Source organism: Sciurus carolinensis, unplaced genomic scaffold, assembly GCF_902686445.1.
Source record: "Sciurus carolinensis unplaced genomic scaffold, mSciCar1.2, whole genome shotgun sequence".
Classification (NCBI taxonomy): domain Eukaryota; kingdom Metazoa; phylum Chordata; class Mammalia; order Rodentia; family Sciuridae; genus Sciurus; species Sciurus carolinensis.
Genome location: NW_025920158.1, coordinates 521,426 through 543,903, shown reverse-complemented (window position 1 = coordinate 543,903; position 22,478 = coordinate 521,426). Strand labels below are relative to the sequence as shown.

Sequence of the window (22,478 nt, the reverse complement as noted above, 5' to 3'; positions counted from 1 at the left end):
AGCTGCTGGTTGCAAGCCAGCCTGTGCTGAGTGTTCTCAGGTGTGCAGGACCAGGTGAGGCATCGTGGTGTCCTCTGGGCAACTCTGGGGCATGATGGAGGAGGAGCCATGCTGTGACACAACTGGGATTTACACAAAGACCAGGAGATGGGAATAGCAGGCTGCTCACCAGCAAAGGCGGGGACCAAGCACTTCCTGAAGGACAGAGATGACAGTATAGAGCTGCACATTTTAGGAAAAAGACAATGTTCTCATGAGAGGAGAGAAGTCAAAAGAATCAGGAAGAGACTCATGTAGAAGGTTTGGGTGCCCCTCTCCCAAAACAAAAGCAACCTTCCTCCCTAATGGCTTCAATTCCTTTTTGTTAAGTTGTTGAGCCCCTTTTTTTGCAATAAAAATTCATCACAAAACAACTAGAGGTAGGGCCAGTGTGGCTGTGGTGTGGGGGAGACACACTTTTCCTGAGCTGTTACCCTGGAAGTTGCTGCCAGCCCCAGTCTAATTGAGGGCTATTTCGAGGAATCAGCACCTGGAGATGTCCCTGGAAGGGTTGTCCATTCATGGCTTTGGGCAGAAACTACAGCATGGCTGGGGAATAGGGTTTGTAACAGAGAGAAAGAAGGGAGTTGGTAGGTGTATGGAAAGAGGAAGGTCCCTTGGAAGGCCCCTTGGTCAGGTAACTGGAGCTTCAGTTCAGCCGGGGTCTCTGCTGTTGGCAGTCAGCAGAAGCCAGCCCACTAAGCCTGGAGGTGAGGATGTAGGTTGGGGTGACCACTCAGGGCTTAGGAAAGAGCCAGCTGTTTTGTCTATCTGAAAAACCACATTTTTAATATTATCACTTTTTCAGATAAAAAATTATACCTCTGGGTTAGTTTATATAATTTCATTCAATGTATTGAATTTCTAAGTAAACAGCAGTAAACAAAATATATCCCTACCATTGTGGAAGTTCACAGGTTTCACAGAGGAGGCAGAAACTGAACAATCAGCCTTTACAGTGCTGTGTATTATGACATGCAGGAGAACAGGCTATGAGAATACTTTCCAGGAGGATCAGGGTAATGGGTATGGAATGGGAAAACTCTCGTGGTGTGATTCCTGGAAGAGATGCTACTTAAGCTATGATCTTTCTGCTGTCTTTAAAAAGCGTACTGATGGCATCAATCTTTACTAATGACTTAAGTCATGATCATGACTATTAACTACATGGTATGCTAAAATACTGTTTTTCTGTCTCTTTTCACACTGAAATCTATACAAGATATTCCTATGTCCAGAAAGGGGACTGATAGGCTCAAGGAATCAAGCAATCAAGGGGGGCTTTTAAAAACTGTGTGCTATTTGATTTTAATATGATGAGAACTTGCTTAGATATTGTTTGTGTAATCATATTTTTAAAGTAAAACATCCAAAACATTGATACTCTCTTCTTTTACTCAATGTGCACATTACTTCTTGTGTATCCCTTGCCCAGTTTGTTAGGATATTTTAAACGGTGGAAAAATTTGCTACTCCAAAGCAGCCTGATTCACTACTGAAGAAATTTTAAGTGGCAAAAAATTATCCTTAAAATCAATCAACTATTTCTTCTAATCCCCATCCACTACTCCTAATTCTGTCTTCTCACAAATAAGAATATCACTAATCTATCTGCGTCAGGTTTCCAAAGACCACTTCCAGGTTCAATGATTTGCTAGAACACAAAGGAATCAAAATATACTCACCCTCTTTGCTAAGATTTATTACACTGAAAAACACAATCCAAAGTCAGCAAAAGAAAAAGTTATAGGAGGTGAAGCTCAGAGGAAACCAGCTGCAGGCTTCCAGAGTCTTCTCCCAGCATAATCACACAGGAATGCTTAATTCCTCCAGCAATGAGTTATAGCAACACATGTGAGATGTTGCCAGCCAGCGAAGATCATTAGAGACTAAGTGTCCTGGATTTTGACTCAGGGCTGGGATTACACGAGTGCACCACTGAAACTGGCTATTTAATTTGCTTTATAAAGCTGCACTCTTAATGGGTTTTGTGCTGAACCACAGACAAAACTTCAATACTATCACATTGTATTAATAAGCCTATTAATAATCTTTCATTTGCTGAAGTATAGTGCTCCTACCTACCAAGATGCTTTGAATTGTAATTGCATTTGGTTCAAATTGGCAATTCTAATTTTGTATCTTGTGAAGATTAGTGAGGGCTCCAGAGCCAATTCAAATGTTGGTACTATATAGTAGGAATGATATCGTGAGCAAATTAGCTTAAATTCTGTGTGTATCAGTTCCCTTATCTGTAAAATTTTGGAATATTATTTGTATCTATTTCAGCATTATACATAAAACAAATTATATAAAACATGAGATGTCTTATATGGTATGTGGCATATTGTAATAATATAATAAACATTATTATTATTAATAATATAAACTATTGACAATAATGTTAGGATGAAGGGCAAAGTGCTAGACTACTTCTTTCAGAGACAACACAAGTCAAATATTTTGAGACTATCAACTTAATCAGATCTTTAATCAGTTTATATTTAAAGTCCATTATAAAATCCTTCAAGATGATAAGTTAAATATTCATAATTATCAATTTTTTGTTATGTTAAGAAATTATAATCTTTAAACTTAACCATTTATCATTTCTCAAATACTGGTGTGAAGAAAAATCAAGATCGACTACACTGGTTTAAAACATGTATCTCAGTTGGGCATGGTGGCCCACATCTGTAATCTCAGTAGCTCAGGAGGATCAGGAATTCCAAGCCAGCCTCAGCAAACTCAACATGCTAAGTAACTCGGATTGACCCTCTCTCTAAATAAAATACAAAGTAAGACTGGGGATGTGATTCAGAGGTCAAATGCTTCTGAGTTCAATCCCCAGTACCCCCCAAAAAAATCTCTATCACAAAGACAATTTTGACTATTCAAGAAATTCCTTTATCAGAATGTTGGCAGAATAGGAGATAAATACATTACTATTCTATTCCTGAGTATTGGCTCAAAAATATCAATATGATAAAAATAAAATGTTAAAATGATAATCAGCCGGGTGTGGTGGTGCAGGCCTGAAATCCCAGTGGATCCAGAAACTGAGGCAGGAGGATTGGGAGTTCACAGCCAGACTCAGCAAAATTGAGACACTAAGCTACTCAGTGAGACACTGTCTCTAAATAAAATACAAAATAGGTTTGGGGATGTGGCTCAGTTGTTGAGTACCCTGAGTTCAATCCCCAGTACCCCCCCCCAAAAGAAATAATAACCAAAGTACAATAGGAAAAAAGAAGCATTTTAGACCCTTCTTCTTTTATTAATAAGGAAAATCAAAGAAATACTAATTAGAATGTCTACTGAAGAACAAATATGTATTGTACTTGTCATATTCAATCAGAAGAACTAAAATTCTGAGGTAAAATGTAACATCTGGAATATTAACTTTAGTGGTAGTAGGAAGTATCAAAATATATTTTATTACCAAACTTGAAAAACTCATAACTGACCTCTAAAAATAACAACAAATAAAAAGATAAATCAGTGATAGGTGTATATGTCTAGGGCATGTGAAATTTATCCTTATTAATATAACCATGTTCCTAAATCAAGGAATGAAGGTTTATATCCAACAAATGGCTGTTACACAGCTTCTAACAAGCCCACATTTTCAGTTCATGACATCTACGACACAGTCCTTGAACCTCATACCCCTTACCCATTCTGGGTCAAATTTGCTTTCTGCCTTGGTTTCTCCTGTGGCCTCAGCCTCTCCTGGTTGTCTTCCTCTGCCTGGTTTTCTTACTCCTCCTCCACTTCCTTCTCACTGTCCTCTTCACTGTCTTCCTCCGAATTGCTCTCTCTACCCACCTGACTTTCTACCTCCCCCTCCTGTTCCACCTTGGCGGACCTCTTCCTTCCCGGTCCCTCCTTCTGGCTCTCGAGGTCTAAGCCTCAGTACCAAGGATGTGACTGGCCAGGCAGTTAGGAGGAACTTCTGCACATGCACCTCAGCGTGGTGGTGCCAGGAGCAGAAGCCATATTCTCTGCACCCTTCTTTGGCTGGAGCCTTGTAGGGTTCTCGCTCCTCACATGCGCCCTCCTGAGGAAGCTCCTCAAAGGCCAGGTGGGTGCTGTGCCACTTCGAGGCCTCAGAGCCTGTGGGCTCCTCGCTTCCCCTCCCTGGGCGTGGATCCCCTGCCCCACTGGGCAGCATGGTCCTGGAGCATGGAGCACAGGTCCTTCCATGTGCTCTGCCTGTGTGTGTCTTGTGGGGCTTGAAGACAGGGCCTGGTGCATGCTAAGCATGTGCTCTGTGAGTCGCACCCCAAACCTATGTCTAGCTTTTTTCTCTCAGCATGTTTGTGAGACTCATCTGTGTTTTTTTGTGCACTAGTAGTTCACTTTTTATTGCTGGTAATGATCCATTGTATGATTATATCACAAAATGTCTTGTTTTTCTGTTGATGGATATTTGTATTTTGTCCAATTTTTAGCTATCAGGAATAATGCTGCCAGCAAGATTCTTGTCACTCATGTGCAGTGAACTAATTTTTATTGAGTACGTGGCTGTAATCTTGGGTCAGTGTATGTTATGGTTTTATAAGGAACTAAAAAATAATATGCATGAGAGTTCCAGTTTCTCTGTATCTTCAGCAACAGTTGATAATAACCATTTAAATTTATTAACCATTTTGCTGAACATCTGTCTGTGGTTTTAAAATGCATTTCTGGTAGTGTTCTGAACACCCCTTGGAATGTATGTTGGTCATTAAAATGTCTTTTGTGAAATGCTTGTTCAAGTCTTGTGCTCATTTTAACATTGAAATGTCTTTCACTTATTGATTTGTAAGGTTTAATTGTATATTTTGTATACAGATTCTGTATTAATTGATAGTTGATGTATTTACAGTCTTAATGATGTCTTTTGATAATGAGATGTTCAAGATTTTAGTTAGCTCCAATTTATCAATTTTGTGTTTTGGTTTAATGCATTGTGTGAAATAAGAAATCTTTACCTATCCAAGCCCAATGTCAGGAAAATATTATATTTTAATTTAGAAGTTTGATTATTTTAGCTTTTGAATATAGGTGTAGGATAAACCTAAAGAGTAAATTTCTGTGTATAGCTTGGTTTAGTATAAAGGTTTATTATTTTCCATGCATGTCTCATTTCCACCATTTTTAAAAAGACCATCTTTCCCTATGTAATTGCAGAGGTAATTTTAGAGGTAAATCAAGAAAACAGTATTTTCTTTCCTTAGTGTGCTTTTGATTTCCGTAAAACACCCACTCAAAGAGACAAGCACAGTAGCAACAGAATATTAGAGATTGAAAGGGGATGGTTATTTTGAGAAAATGATTTGTGTCTTTTTCTTGAAGCAAGCTCATTCTAAAGCCGCAGAAAAAGACCCAACCACATTTAGACACAAGAAAGTAAGCAAGCCCAATCCCTAGGGAGGTGCTAGTCACTGCATCCTATTAGGTGAAGTGAAAGCAAAAGGGATCTTTTATATTTTTAAGTCTCACTGCTGTCACTAAAGGACTGATTGGCTGCCTCTGGGTTAGTCAAGTATATTCATGGATCTAGATTTCCTCACCTAGAGGTGAGTAAAATTAGATATTTGGACTAGATGACATTTAAATTTCCTCCAACTTCTAAAATTTTGTGATCTTTTCCTAGACAATGAATTCTTTCTTTTTTAGTGCTTTTCCTTTTGTTCAGCAAATATTTATTGAGCCCCTATTTTGTTTACATACTGTGACACAAAGACACATGTTATGTGATTTAATTTATAAGAACTGTTCAAAATAGACAAATTAACAGAGATGAAAGTAGATGAGTTGTTTCTGGGGGATAAGAGTAGATGACAGTGTGATGACTAATGGGCCAGCAGTTTCTTTTAGGAGTGATACAAATGTTCTGGAATTTGATAGTGGTGATGGTAGAATGGCAAAGAATGAAATAGGTACATAAAACATTGCCCTTATTTTATCTCACGGTATATGGTTAGTATATAAAGACAACTGTGATAGAGTATATTTTGCAATGGGCACATAATCTGGGTTTGATTGTATTGACAGTGGGAATTTTTTTTTGGTAGAGGTGATTGAACTCAGGTACAGTCAACTAGAAGTATCTCTATTGATTTTGTATGCAGATGGCTTCTCTGTTGGTGACAGGGTATATTGAAATTGTTGAGTATTGTTGAATTGGGGTCTATCTGAGACTGAATATTAAGAAGTATTTGTTTTATGTAATTCACTGCACTGACATTTTGGCACCAATATTTACTACTATTACAACATCCTCTTGGATTGTTCCCTTTACCCATATGTAGTGACATTCCTGTCTCCTCTCACTAATTTTGGCTTGAAAATCTCCTTTGCTAGACATGATAATAGCTTTCCCCCACTTGTTCTTTTGACTCCATTTGCATGAAATATCTTTTTCTATTCTTTTACTTCCAGTGGATGTCTTTGTTTATTAGATGAATTTCTTGTAGACATCCAATTGTTCAATCTTGGTTTTGAATCTATGCTGCCAATCTAATTCTTTTAATTGGAGAGTTGAGAACCTTTATATTCAGAGTTATTATGGAGAGAAGTTTAATGTTTTCTGTCACTTTGCTTTGTTTTATGTGTTTAACTCAGTCTTAATTTTCATTTCTTACATGCATTTCTTGTGAGCTTCATCTATTTGAGGGCTCTAAGGTTCTATTTTTTAGGTTTTCTCTGTGCACACTGCTGTAGTGCCATTATAATGGATATGATTTTTTTTTGGTTTATCTTTTTAATCAGGGCCTTTTATATTTTATTTTTCTTTGCTGTTTACTGAGGATTCCAGTTCATATGTGCTTTTTCTTTGAGGCCTGAAATTCAGTTTTCTGTTTAATCTAATCTGTTGGTCACACTGTCAAATGAATTATTTGATGTACTATGCCTTACATTCTGATTGTTTTTAAAGAAAATTCTGTCTTTATTCTCCTTTTTAAATTTCACTTTATTGGCTCTCCTTAGTTATACTTTGAAAGACCCTCAGACCCCCTGTCCAAGGAAGAACTCACGTGATCCCTGGCTGCAAAAGCAAGAGGCAGTTTATTGATTACACAGGCGCCTGCAGGTGCTCAGTAAAACCTCAGCCGGAGCTTCGGTGAACTGGCACACCGGGCTTTGGGGTACAGGTTTTTTATAGGGTAAAGGGGCAGGTTTCACGCGCAGTAAGCAACAGATTTCTTATTGGTTATTTTGAATCCAGCATTTAGACATTCTTGGAGAAGCCATAAATTTACTTTAACTGGAGAGGGGGATGAAAGATAGAGACACAGGCGGAGACACAGGCTTCCCCAAATTGCCCGCAGCCCCTCTCTTCCGCACCTGCATAAACACAGGCTTTCCCTAATTGCCCACAGCATGGGTCGTAAAAAATGGTAAAGAATGTATAAACTCAGACTTCTCTCACCTTATCTGTGAAGGCTAGGGGAGCTGACCCGAGAAGGAACCTTGTTAAGGATAGAGCGGCTCAGAACTTAAGATGCCATGCTTCACAAGCCATAATTTTACTTTGCCATTTACAGTCCTTCGTTATCTCATCCTATTTACTCTGTCCTTGGTCAGGAATCTGGTATCTGAGGTTTTACAGGACAGTTTTATAGTTCCTGCTTATCAGCTCCTGTTAGTTCAGACATGCTCTGACTTTCCCAATTATCCTGCCTCTTTCTTAGCTAAATCTTCAGATAAATTCCTTTAACATGCCCCGTTAATAATTTTTCTTTTTCTCTTAAAATAGGCCTGAGCTGGTGGGACAGGGGTCTTTTCAACATGACAGTAGAGTTGCATTTTGATAAAATTATATAAACATAGGATGTATCTAATTCTAATTAGATACATTTTTGTTTATGGGTAAAATGGTGGGGTTCACTTATGTATTTTCAAAAGTGTACATAGGATAATTATGTTAGATTTATTCTATTCTTTTTCCTATTTCTATCCCCCCTTCTTTTTATTTCCCCTTTGTCTAATTTGTTTATTTATTCAAATATTTTTTGCAGTTCCCATGTTTTTTCTCTTAGTTTGTTTCTTAGATCTTCCTTTAGTTCATTGATAATTTTAGCCATCAATTTTCTAAATTATTTGTCCAGCATTTCCTCTGTTGTATTGTGTCTGTGTCACTAGATGAAATGGTATGGACTGTTGTAGATATTTTACTTGGATCCTCTTGCTCAGCCTACTGAGCTGTTGGGAGTACAGGTGTGAACCACTGAACTTGGTACTAAATTTTTAATGTAAGCACTCAGAGATAAACTTTCCTCTTAGAACTGCCTTCACAGTGTTGCAGAGATTCCAATATGTTGCATCAATATTCTTTTTATTCTAAATCATTTATTTCTCTCCTAACTTAAAAAAAAAAAAACTTCATTGTTCAATCCCCATGTTTTATATAGTTTCTGTTCATTTTGGTGTTAATTTATAATTTCATTTTTATTGTGATATAAGATACATGGAATATACTTTTTTAATTTTTAAGTTTTTGCATTTGCTAATACTTGCATTAGGGCCTGAAATATGGTCTCTTTTGGAGACAGTTTCATGAGAAGCTGAGAAGAAAGTGAATTTGGCTATTTTTAGAGGGCATATTGTATAGATACCTGTTGGGTCCATTTGATTTATAATATTTTTAGGTCTGAAGAGTCTATACTGCTGTTAGCTATGTGTGGGAGAGATGTGTTGAAATCACAGTATTATTTGCTGGGATCTATATGAGTCATTTAGTAGTGTTTTTTATGTACTTAAGTGCATGAATCTTTAGAGCATAAATATTTATTATCATTCTATCTTCTTGTTGGGTTTTTCCCTTTCCCAGTATTAAGTGACCTTTGGTTTTTCCTGATTAATTTTGGCTTAAAATTTGGTTTGTCAGATTTGGGCATAGTTTTTCCTGCTCATTTAGGAGCTCTGTTTTTAAGGAATATCATTTTCAATTTTCCCCTTTCACTTTCAGCATGTGGCTGTCTTTGCCTGTAATATGAGTTTCTCATACACTACATATAATTGGGTTTTGCACTTTAATACATTCTGTCAGTTTGTGTGATTGAATTGGAAAGTTGATATCATTTTCATTGTTATTCTACAAAGTTGTTTATTGATTCCTGTCATTTAATTTCTTCTTTTTCTCTTTCCACATTTTTATTGGTGTTTTATAGTTGTACATAATGACAGTTTATTATATACTCATACATGCACACAATATAACAATGTAATCTGGTTTATTTGATTAACTTCTAATGTTTAGTTTGACCATGTTATTTGCTGAACCAACTCAAGTGAGATTCATCCATTTGTGATCTCTAGACTTTGGTTTTAATTCTTACTGCTTTTATTATTTAAGTATTTTCTGCAGTGCCAGCTTTGTGGTCATAAATTATTTTAGTTTCTGATTCCCTTTGGAAGATTTCTACTTCCCTTTTTGTTATGAAGGTCAGGTTTACTGGATATTCTAATCTTGGAAGGTAGATATTTTCTTTCAGAGCTTGGAACACATCATTCCAAGTCCTCTTGGATTTTTAGTTTGTACTGAGAAATCAGAAGTATTTTTTATTGTGCCATTGTATATTGGATATATGTCACTTGCTTTTGATCTTTACTCTTACAGCTAAGTGTTTGCCTTGAGTCTCAGGAATATATGGAGCATAATGAGTTTGCTAACTTCACATGTGATCATTTTTCTTAATAATATTATATATTGCTGATATGGAAGGCATGTATGTTAGAGGGTTTTGATGGTTTTCTACAAGTATTATATGCATTAGGTTTTAAGAGTATGATATTTTTCATTTGAATAAAACTGACATATTCTTGGCATGTACAGGGCTTCTCTTGAATGCTAAATCTGTGGTGATTTGTAAGGTGTGAACTTGCATTAAAAGCTTTGCACATTCTCTACATTTGTATGTTTTAATCTATTTTAATAACTTCAGTACTTTGAAAATGTACAGCTTTGATTAAAACCTTTGCCATACTTATTTTTTTACAATTATAGGCCTTGTTTGAAGTTTGAATTCTCTGATGATCAATGAGGTGTGATCTCATAATAAATGCTTTTTACATACTTGTCAGGATTCTCTGAAGTATGAATTCTCTGGTGTTGAGTATGGTTTGATCTTCCAATAAAAAATGTTCCAACATCCTTAAAATTTGAGGGCTTCTCTCCAGTATGGATTATCTGGTGCTTAGTAACTTTTGAAATTTGAGTACAAGTTTTGCCACATTCTTTATATTTGTACAACTTCTCTCCAATAAGAATTTTCTGGTGTTGTGTAAGGTATGGTCTTTGAATAAAAACTTTTCCACATTTTTTGCATTTGACTGTCTTCCCTTCAGTATGAGTTCTCTGGTGTTCTGAAAGATATGACCTTCAAATAAATGATTTGTCACATTTTTCACATGTGTGGGTCTTCTCATCCAGTATCTTGTGTTGAGTAAGAGAAAATGTGTTATTAAAAGTTTTTCCAGACTCTTTACATTTGTATACCTTCTCTTCAGCACGAATTGTCTGGTGTTGTGTAAGGTGTGAACTTTGAATAAAAGCTTTGTCACATTCTTCACGTGTGGGGCTTCTCTCCAGGATGAAGTATCTGGTGTGGAATAAGTGACAACATGTTATTAAAAGCTTTGCCACACGTTCTAAACTTGTATGAATTCTCTCCAGTGTGAATTCTCCGGTGAATAATAGGTTTGAGCTATGATTAAAAACATTGCCACATTCTTTATATTTTTATGGCTCCTCTCCAGTATGAATTCTCTGGTGTTGTGTAAGGTGTGATCTTCCAATAAAAATTTGCCACATTCTTCATATGTGTGGGGCTTTTCTCTAGTATGAAGTATCTGGTGGTGAATAAGTGATTATTAAAAGCTTTGCCACACTCTTTACATTTGTATGGCTCCACTCCAGTATGGATTCTCTGGTAAACAATAAGGTTTTGCCTAAAAACAAAGGCTTTGCCACATTATTTACATTTGTAAGACTTTTCTCCAATAAGAATTCTTTGGTGGTCAACAAGGTTTGAAATTTGAATCAAAGTTTTGCCATATTCTTTACATTTGTATGATTTTTCTCCAGTATGAATTTTTTGGTGTTGTGTAAGGTGTGATCTTTGAATAAAAACTTTTCCACATTTTTTTGGATTTGAATGTCTTCTCTTAAGTATGAGTTCTCCACTTTTTTGTAAGGTGTGACCTTCAAATAAATGCTTTGTCACATTTTTCACGTGTGGATCTTCCATCCAGTATGACATATCTTGTGTTGAGTAAGTGAAAATAGGTTATTAAAGTTTTTTCAGACTCCTTATATTTGTATGGTTTTGCTCCAGCATGAATTCTCTGGTGTTGTGCAAGGTGTGATCTTTGAGTAAAAGCATTGCCACATTCTTCACGTGTAGGGCTTCTCTCCAAAATGAAGTAACTTGTGTTGAATAAGTGACAACATGTTATTAAAACCTTTGCTACACTCTTTACATTTGTATTGCTCCTTTCCAGTATGAATTTTCTGGTGAATAATAAGGTTTTGCCTAAAAGAAAAACCTTGCCACATTCTTTACATTTGCAAGGCTTTTCTCCAGTATGAATCCTCTAGTGATCAATAAGGCTTGAATTTTGAGTAAAAGCTTTGTCACATTCTTTACATTTGTTTGACTTCTCTCTAGTATGAATTCCCTGGTGAACAATAAGGTTTGAATTTTGATTAAACACTTTGCCACATTCATTACATTTGCAGGGCTTTTATTCAGTATGAATACTGTACTGTTTACTAAGGGTTGAGGACTTTGATACACTTCTTCCATTTGTTTGGTGTCTCTTCATAGTGAGTCTTATGGAGTTTAGTAAGGGTGAAAGCTGGATTAAAATCTTTGCCACATTTTTGACATACAAGGGTTTTATCACTGCTATGATAAAGAATTGAGGAATCTTTAAATGTTTTGATACATTCTATAAATTTGCAGGGCTTCCCTCCAGTATGAATTTTCTGGTGTTCAGTAATGATTCAGTAATGTATATGTCTTCAATTGGTGTTCAAATTTTTTACATTTATAGTTATTTTCTTGAATATAAATGCTTGGCTGAATGAATTTTTAGCATTGATCCAACACTTTCTCACTTTTATTATCTCTGTAAATTTTTATTTTTAAATGATCACACTGACTTTCTGTAGGATTTAAGAAAGGATTAATATTTTATGTGTTTTATGGTATTCATATTGTTTTATACCAAAATAAATATCCTGGTAATTGCTGAGGGTAGAGTTCTTGAAAGATTTATTATAAATTTAGAAGTCTCTCCAACTATAATTATGTGAATTTAGTTTAAGCAATATTAGGTAAGTAGAAATCTTCCCATGTTCATTGAAATTATGTTTTGTCACAAGTAGAAACTGTTCATTTTAGCCTTTTTGAAAAGTAATAATCAGATTGATCAGAGTCAAAAATGTTCTTTACTTTTTATTCTTTTGTCTACCGAAATGTTTGAGTGAATGTTTAACTCAATGATACATTTTAAAATATTCCAGTTACTAACTAAAGCATAGAATAGTCTACAGAGCAAATTTTCCATTTTTTAAGGCTATAATTCCAACAATGCTGTAGAAATATATTTAAATGCATACATAGGTCCTCAAAATGGACTGGCAAAAATTGAGCAGTCTTGTGATATGTCGTGCAATAACATAACCTCAAGACAGTGTGATTTATATTATAAATAATCATCATGCATTTATTCTATTTATTAAGAAAAATTTTCAGACCTTCAGTCTCTTCTACAGTTTTTCATTCCTTATTTAAAGGTAAATTTTCAATATCATATTTTCCATAGTTTCTCTTAAACAGGTTTTGGAATAAATATTTTCTTCCCTGTTCTGTTGAAAATTCTTGGGTTTGATGAGAAGATATAAATGAAAAAGACCAGGTTTCTATACATCTCTAACATCACCTCTCTATATAAAGTCTGCTGAGCAGGATCCAGAAATTTCCATTCCTCTTCAAAGAAATCAATGACCACATCACTGAATATCAATTGTTCCTCTAAAGGATCTAGAAGAGAACTATTCTTGGCATTTTCTCAAATCTGATGGATTCTGGTTTTCCTTAGCTTGTGGCCACAACCGCTTCTCTTCTGTGTTGATGGAGCCCTTTTCCTGGCTTTCAGGATGCTTATTGTTCTCCCTGTTTTTTTCAGCACCTGTGTAGCACAGAAACAGGGGCTTCTGGTATAGCACAGGGAGTCTAGAATGGATTCAAAGAATGGATTCCTGATGCAAAGGGACTATTTTAATTTTTATTTGATTTTTTGTGTCTTTCTAAGAATTATTTTTGGTTCTTTTCCAGTATGTCTATTGAATTTCTCATATCTTGTAGTTACTTCCTTGATTCATTCATTTATTTTTCTGTATTCTCTTGGAATTCATTGAACTCTTAAATAATTATTCTTTTTGAATTATTTATCTGGTATTTCATCCACCTCAATGTTTCTGTAGTTTCTGATGAATTTTGAACTTTAAGAAGTGTCATAATAACTTATTTTTCATATTTCTTGTATCCCTATGTTGGAATTTGTGCATCTGTCAGGATGTCTTTCTCTTCCACTTTTATGTGAGGGTCATTTTAAGCACAACCTTTTCTTGGTGAAGTATTTTGGAATATCACATTGTGAATTGTTGTATGTGTCTTCAATTATTGTATGTATTTTCCCTGCTAGTTCATTGGTGATGATTAGTAAATTGTGATACAGCATGTATTGTGTCAGACCTAAAGGATTCAACATTGTGTGTAGCTCATTGGAGAATGGGGTCCTTCTCATAGATCAGGAAGTTGTGTTGCATGCAGTAGGGTATATGCAGTTCATACTCTGTAGATGCTCTTATAGACTTGACAACTCTGTATATTCTAAAGGTGTATGGGGACAGTCTAGATTGAGGCCTTCCATAGATGTGGTGCCTGGAGTCTCTGTGTTATCTCTCTCTGTTTTTGCTGCAGAACTGGATGTTCATGAGTCTTGTCTCGTGATGGGGGCAGGGGTGACTCTGCCCTATGAAATTGTACTATCACATTGGACTCTTATCACCTCATAGGAAAAAGAAAAACAAACAACAGCAGCAAATTTTTATATTAAAAATTTAGAGAGGTTTCAAGATGGCGGACCAGAGGGCGGCTGCATTTCATGTTGCTCCAGGACGCAGGATTCAAAAGAGGAGATAGTGAGAGACTTGGGACCAACTCAAAGCCGCTGGGTGAGTCTCTCCCATTGGGGAGGTGTCCCGGATGGGGCGGTAGCCCCGGAATGCAGGGAACTTTGTGAAGTAGAGTTGCTCGGCGAGACGCCCCTCCCCACACAGGAGCGGTAAACACGGACAACTGGGATCATCGTAGAGGAGGCGGCTCAGCACAGCGCTTGGACTTGGAGCAACCACTGGGGCTCCGGATGGCTGTTTGGACTCAGAACGACCGCTGCTGAACACCGGGGGTTTGCCCGGAGGAAGAGGAGAAGCGCAGCGGGTCGCTTGGTCTAGGAGTGACTGCATCAGAGCTACAGGCGGTTACCAGAGGAGGAGCTGAATGGCAAGCTGTTTGCACTCAGAACTACCACTTCCGAACACCGGGGGGTTACCCGGAGGAAGAGGAGAAGCGCGGCAGGTCGCTTGGTCTAGGAGTGACTGCATCAGAGCCTCAGGTAGTTGCCAGAGGAGGAAGCAAGTGGTGAGTTGTTTGGACTCAAAGAGACCACTCCTGAACACCCGGGGGGCTACCCCAAGGAGGAGGAGGAACAAGGTGGGTCACTTGGACTCAGAGTGACTGCCTAGGGCTATGGGCGGTTGGCGAGAGGAGGAGACGGGAAGTGAGTTGCTTGAACTCCTAGTGACTGCGTCGGAAACTGGGTGGCTGTCCAGAGGAGGAGGTGTATGGTGGGTCTCCGGGTCTCGGAGCTATTGTATGGGGCTCCAGGTGGCGGCTCAGAGGAGGGGCCACATAGCCAGGTGATTAGGTGCAGAGCAGGGTCCCAGGACCAGCTTCTTGCTGGAAGAGCCTCACAGAGACACACCTAGGGGCGGAGCAAAGGTTCCAGGACTGCGGGCAGATTCTCTGAGGAGAAGCAGCCTAAGGAGACTCGTCTGTGAAGGGTGAGGCTCCCAGGCCCAGGAGGTAGGTCCAGGCCCCTGGGAACATTGCAGAGGAAGACAGCCCAGCCCAGGTGGTAGTTGTAGATTGAGGGGAACTTCTAGGAAGGGAACTGACCAGCGAGACCTCCCCACTGGGTGAGTCTTCCCTGCCGGGTGAGGTTTCCCACAAGGATGGTAAAACCAGAGACACAGGCATAAACAGGCCTTGCCTCAGCTTGCAGCCTAGATTCCCTTTGGATGACCATTGGTCAACAAGTGGAGGCACCTCTGCCCACTATCAGGGAATATACCCCACCTGAGGGTCACCATCCCTAAAGAGGCAGCTTCCTTGTGGAGCACCGCATTATCAACTTCCTCCAAGTCTGCAGGATACTGAAGGATAAGAGGGGATATACTAGCAATCTTCAGGGACATTATAAGTCAATAGAGAAAATCTGCAATCTTAAGGACCCACTGAATCCTGAAAAATATGAGAAAACAGGGAAGAAAATGCCCCAAACAAATCTAGATGTTACATCAATAAAATCCTACGACAGAATGGCAGAAGAAATGACAGAAAGGGAGTTCAGAATGTACATAATTAAAATGATCAGGGAAGCAAATGATGAGATGAAAGAGCAAATGCAGGCATTGAATGATGAGATGAAGGAGCACATGCAGGCATTGAATGATGAGATGAAAGAGCAAATGTAGGCATTCAATGATAGCACCAATCGACAGTTAAAAGAGCAAATACAGGAAGCAAAAGATCATTTCAATAAAGAGTTAGAGATATTGAAAAAAAAAAACAAACAGAAATCCTTGAAATGAAGGAAACAATAAACCAAATTAAGAACTCCATAGAAAGCACAACCAATAGGATAGAACACCTGGAAGACAGAACCTCAGATATTGAAGACAAAATATTTAACCTTGAAAACAAAGTTGAACAAACAGAGAAGATGGTAAGAAATCATGAACAGAATCTCCAAGAACTATGGGATATCATGAAAAGGCCAAATTTAAGAATTATTGGGATTGAGGAAGGCTTAGAGAAACAAACCAAAGGAATGAACAATCTATTCAATGAAATAATATCAGAAAATTTCCCAAATCTGAAGAATGAAATGGAAAATCAAGTTCAAGAGGCTTATAGGACTCCAAATACAAAAAATTACAATAGACCCACACCAAGGCACATTATAATGAAAATACCTAACATACAAAATAAAGACAGAATTTTAAAGGCTATGAGAGAAAAGAACCAAATTACATTCAGGGGGAAACCAATACGGATATCAGCAGATTTTTCAATCCAGACCCTAAAAGCTAGAAGGGCCTGGAACAACATTTTTCAAGCTCTGAAAGAAAATGGATGCCAACCAAGAATCTTATACCCAGCAAAACTTACCTTCAAATTTGATGATGAAATAAAATCATTCCATGATCAACAAAAGCTAAAAGAATTTACAAAAAGAAAGCCAGCATTACAGAACATTCTCAGCAAAATATTCCATGAGGAAGAGATAAAACACAAAGAAGCAAATCAGCAAAGGGAGGAATTATCCTAAATGAACTGTCAAATAAAGGAGGAACCAAGTTGTGTCAAAAAAATAAATAAATAAATGAAATTTAAAAAATGAACCAAATGACCGGGAATACAAATCATATCTCAATAATAACCCTGAATGTTAACGGCCTGAATTCATCAATCAAAAGACACAGACTGGCAGATTGGATTAAAAAGAAAAATCCAACAATATGCTGCCTGCAAGAGACTCACCTCATAGAAAGAGACACCCATAGACTAAAGGTGAAAGGATGGGGAAAAACATACCATTCACATGGACTCAGCAAAAAAGCTGGAGTATCCATCCTCATTTCAGATAATGTGGACTTCAAGCCAAAGTTAGTCAGAAGGGATAAAGAAGGACGTTTCATACTGCTTAAGGGAAGCATAAATCAGCAAGATATAACAATCATAAACATCTATGCCCCAAACAGTGGCTCATCCATGTACATCAAACAAATCCTTCTCAATTTTAGAAACCAAATAGACCATAACACAATAATACTAGGTGATTTTAACACGCCTCTCTCACCACTGGACAGATATTCCAAACAAAAATTGAACAAAGAAACCATAGATCTCAATAACACAATCAATAATTTAGACTTAACAGACATAGAATATACCATCCAACCAAGAGCGAATACACTTTCTTCTCAGCAGCACATGGATCCTTCTCTAAAATAGACCATATATTATGTCACAAAGCTAATGTCAGCAAATACAAGAAGATAGAGACACTACCTTGTATTCTATCAGACCATAATGAATTGAAGTTAGAAATAAATGAAAGAGTAAAAAACAGAAACTACTCCAACACCTGGAGATTAAACAATATGCTATTATATGATGAATGGATAACAGAAGATATTATGAAGGAAATTAAAAAATTCTTAGAGGTAAATGAGAACAAAGAAACATCATATCAAAATCTCAGGGACACGATGAAAGCAGTACTTAGAGGAAAATTTATTTCATGGAGCGCATTTAATAAAAGAAGTAAAACTCAACAAATAACAACCTAACACTACAGCTCAAAGTCCTAGAAAAAAAAGAACAGACCAACACCAAAAGTAGTAGAAGACAGGAAATATTTAAACTCAGAGCTGAAATCAACGAAATTGAAACAAAAGAAACAATACAAAAAATTGACAAAATAAATAGTTGGTTCTTCAAAAAAATAAACAAAATTGATAAACCTTTAGCCACACTAACAAAGAGAAGATGAGAGAAAACCCAAATTACTAAAATTCGGAATGAACAAGGAAATATCACAACAGACACGACTGAAATACAAAACATAATTAGAAGCTATTTTGAAAATCTATACTCCAACAAAATAGAAAATTTCAAAGACATCAACAGGTTTCTAGAGACATATGAATTGCCTAAACTGAACGAGGAGGACATACACAATTTAAATAGAACAATTTCAAGTAATGAAATAGATGAAGTCATCAAAAGCCTACCAACAAAGAAAAGTCCAGGACCAGATGGGTGTTCAGCCGAGTTCTACAAAACCTTTAAAGAAGAGCTCATTCCAATACTTCTCAAAGTATTCCATAAAATAGAAGAGGAGGGAACCCTCCCAAACTCGTTCTATGAAGCCAATATCACCCTGATACCTAAACCAGACAGAGACACATCGAAGAAAGAAAATTTCAGACCAATATCCTTAATGAACATCGACGCAAAAATTCTCAACAAAATTTTAGCAAATCGCATACAAAAACATATTAAAAAGATAGTGCACCATGATCAAGTAGGTTTCATCCCAGGGATGCAAGGTTGGTTCAACATCAGGAAATCAATAAATGTACTTCACCATATCAATAGACTTAAAGTCAAGAATCACATGATTATTTCAATAGATGCAGAGAAAGCATTTGATAAAATACAGCACCCCTTCATGCTGAAAACACTAGAAAAAATAGGGATAGTGGGAACATTCCTTAACATTTAAAGGCCATCTATGCTAAGCCCAGGTCTAATATCATTCTAAATGGTGAAAAACTGAAAGCATTCCCTCTAAAAACTGGAACAAGGCAGGTATGCCCTCTTTCACCACTTCTTTTCAATATCGTCCTTGAAACTCTAGCCAGAGCAATTAGACAGTCCAAAGAAATTAAAGGGATAGGAATAGGAAAACAAGAAATCAAAATATCCCTGTTTGCTGATGATATGATTATATACTTAGAGGAACCAGGAAATTCCACCAGAAAACTTTTAGATCTCATAAGTGAGTTCAGTAAAGTAGCAGGATATAAGATCAATGCACATAAATCTAAGGCATTTTTATACATAAGCGATGAATCTTCAGAAAGAGAAATTAGGAAAACTACCCCATTCACAATAGCATCGAAAAAAATAAAATACTTGGGAATCAATCTCACAAAAGAGGTGAAAGATCTCTACAGTGAGAACTACAGAACACTAAAGAAAGAAATTAAAGAAAACCTCAGAAGATGGAAAGATCTCCCATGTTCTTGGATAGAAAGAATTAATATTGTCAAAATGGCCATACTACCAAAAGTGCTATACAGATTCAATGCAATTCCAATTAAAATCCCAATGATGTACCTTACAGAAATAGAGCAAGAAATTATGAAATTCATCTGGAAGAATAAAAAACCCAGAATAGCTAAAGCAATCCTCAGTAGAAAGAGTGAAGCAGGGGGTATCGCAATACCAGATCTTCAACTCTACTACAAAGCAATAGTGACAAAAACGGCATGGTATTGGTACCAAAATAGAAAGGTGGATCAATGGTACAGAATAGAGGACACGGACACAAACCCAAATAAATACAATTTTCTCATACTAGACAAAGGGGCCAAAAATATGCAATGGAGAAAAGATAGCCTCTTCAACAAATGGTGCTGGGAGAATTGGAATTCCATATGCAACAGAATGAAACTAAACCCATATCTCTCACCATGCATGAAACTAAACTCAAAATGGATTAAGGACCTTGGAATCAAACCAGAGACCGTGCAAATTATAGAAGAAAAAGTAGGTCCAGAGCTTCAACATGTCGGCTTAGGACCAGACTTCCTCAACAGGACTCCCATAGCACAAGAAATAAAAGTAAGAATCAATAACTGGGATAGATTCAAACTAAAAAGCTTTCTCTCAGCAAAGGAAACAATCAGCAATGCAAAGATAGAGCCTACAGAGTGGGTGAAAATCTTTGCCAATCATACTTCAGATAGAGCATTAATCTCCAGAATCTATAAAGAACTCAAAAACTCTACACCAAGAATGCAAATAATCCAATCAACAAATGGGCTAAGGAAATGAATAGACACTTCACAGAAGAAGATCTACAAGCAATCAACAAACATGGAAAAATGTTCCACATCTCTAGTAATAAGAAAAATGCAAATCAAAACCACCCTAAGATTCCATCTCACCCCAATTAGAATGGCGATTATCAAGAATACAAGCAACAACAGGTGTTGGCGAGGATGTGGGGAGAAATGTACACTCATACATTGCTGGTGGGGCTGCAAATTAGTGCAGCCACTCTGGAAAGCAGTGTGGAGACTCCTTAGAAAACTTGGAATGGAACCACCATTTGTCTCAGCTATCCCACTCCTTGGCTTATACCCAAAGGACTTAAAATCAGCATATTACAGAGATACAGCCACATCAATGTTCATAGCTGCTCAGTTCACAATAGCCAGATTGTGGAACCAACCTAGATGTCCTTCAATTGATGAATGGATAAAGAAAATGTGGTATATATATACAATGGAATATTACTCAGCCATAAAGAATGATAAAATGATGGCATTTGCAGGCAAATGGATGAAATTGGAGAATATCATGCTAAGTGAGATAAGCCAATCTCAAAAAACCAAAGGAAGAATGATATCCCTAATAAGTGGATGATGACACATAATGGGGGTGGGAGGGGTTAGTGATAGGGTTAGAGTTAGTGTTAGGGAGGGGGGAAAGGATGGAATAAGGAAGGACTGTATAGAGGGAAAAGAGGGGTGGGAGGGGTGGGGGGGAAGGGAAAAAATAACTAAATGAATCAAACAGCATTACTCTATGTAAATTTATGATTACACAAATGGTATGCCTTTACGCCATGTACAAACAGAGAAACAACATGTATCCCATTTGTTTATAATAAAATAATAAAAAAAAGAAAAAAAATTTAAATAAACGCCAGGGTGCCTGCTATGACATCTGTAACATCAATAATCACACAAACAGAAATGGTGACATTTGAAATTCACAACAGCAAAAAAAAAAAAAAAAAAATGGGCCCTGAACCCCAGGTTTCTCTTCACTGTGCACCCTGAGAAGCAGAGCTGCCCCGGTGAGAGGGAAGGACACAGTTGTTAATCTATGCACACTTTCTCATGGTACTATTGATGACCTGAGTTGGACTTAGGGGTTTCTGCAAAGGGGGCCCTTTGGCACTTAAAGGAGTGGCCCCCATGGTTCCAAGAACAGAGTTTTTTTTTTTTTGTCCCATGCAAGATGGTCACTATGGTGATGACATGGTTGTGGGACTGCAGGCATTGAAACCCAAGTTGGTCCATTATTACTGTGGACAATAATGTGTGCTTCTTGTTCCTCCACTTTGGGAGGAGATGAACATGGCCCCAAAGGAAGATATGAGATAGAGGAGCAAGCCTGGGCTCTTAGATCTCATCAATGGTTCAGGGACAGACTTGCAAGTACAGGTGACATTTTCTGAGTGTGGTGCTGGCACCTCCAGGAGAAATTGTTTCTGCATGGGCAGGTAGTAGTTACAGGAACGCCAGTGGTTGTTTGCCCTGGTTTGCACTTTGCCTTGTGTCCCTTGGTCCCCATTGTGGTGCTCTGCCTGGGGAACTGGAGGTGCTGTGTCCCAAGTTTGCCCCAAGTTGCTCTCCATTGCTTGAGGTCCCTCCTCTTTGGAAGGAGATGCATGTGAATTAATTACCTTCCACATATCAGAGAAAACTTTCAGTCTTTGGGTTTTGGGGTTTGGATTATTTCACTTAGCATGATGTTCTCAACATAATTCTAAATGGAGAAAATTTGAAGCATCCCTCTAAAAATTTGAACAAGACAAAGATGTCAGTGCTCCATAAATATGGAAAAGTATGTGTGAATAAAATAAATCTTTAAGAAAGTGTGCTAACAAGTCCAAACATAACTTTTTATTTTTCATGCTATTTTTGGGAGATCTCCAAAATGTTCTTTAAAACCCAAACACACTTGCTTTACTGGTTTGCATTAGTGCCTTTTGTACTTCCCGAGATAAAGGGCTCTGGGCTAGTCAACCCGCAGTTGGAGAGCAAGACATCTCTTCCCCAGATCCTTCCTCCAACTCTTGGAATGAGGCGTGTGGGGCGGCTCCCGCCACCCTGAGCTCTTTCCCAGGAGCTGCCACCGGGGGTTGGAGCCAGGCCACTGCCCAGACGCTCCCCGCTATCTGTGCGGGACTGGAAGGAGGGGACCTGTCAGCGGGATCAGACCTCCTTCCTCCACTTGGGAACCTTGAGTCGGGCCTCTGAGATGCAGAAACCCGCCCCGCCCCAAGGCGCAGCGGGAATCGGCTGGGTGGGGGCGACCCGGGGCGGGGCCCCCGTGAGGCTGGGCGGGTCGGGGGCGGGGGGCGGCTCCTGGAACTGCCAGCGCTGGGCACCTGCGAATGTGCCGCACCTGCGAATGTGCCATACCCGCGCTACCGCTGCTGCTGCTGCCTCCTGCAGAGCGAACTGGGCCCGGTGCTGCTGGTGGCCGGGCAATGTGAAGCGGCTC

The 22,478-nt window shown here is 38.0% G+C and overlaps 1 pseudogene; it reads right to left on the bottom strand.

The window, feature by feature from the left end:
* Positions 1 to 22,394, bottom strand: part of LOC124974633 (polypeptide N-acetylgalactosaminyltransferase 13-like) — a 32,101-nt pseudogene extending 9,707 nt beyond the window's left edge.
* Between the last annotated feature and the right edge of the window lie 84 nt (positions 22,395 to 22,478).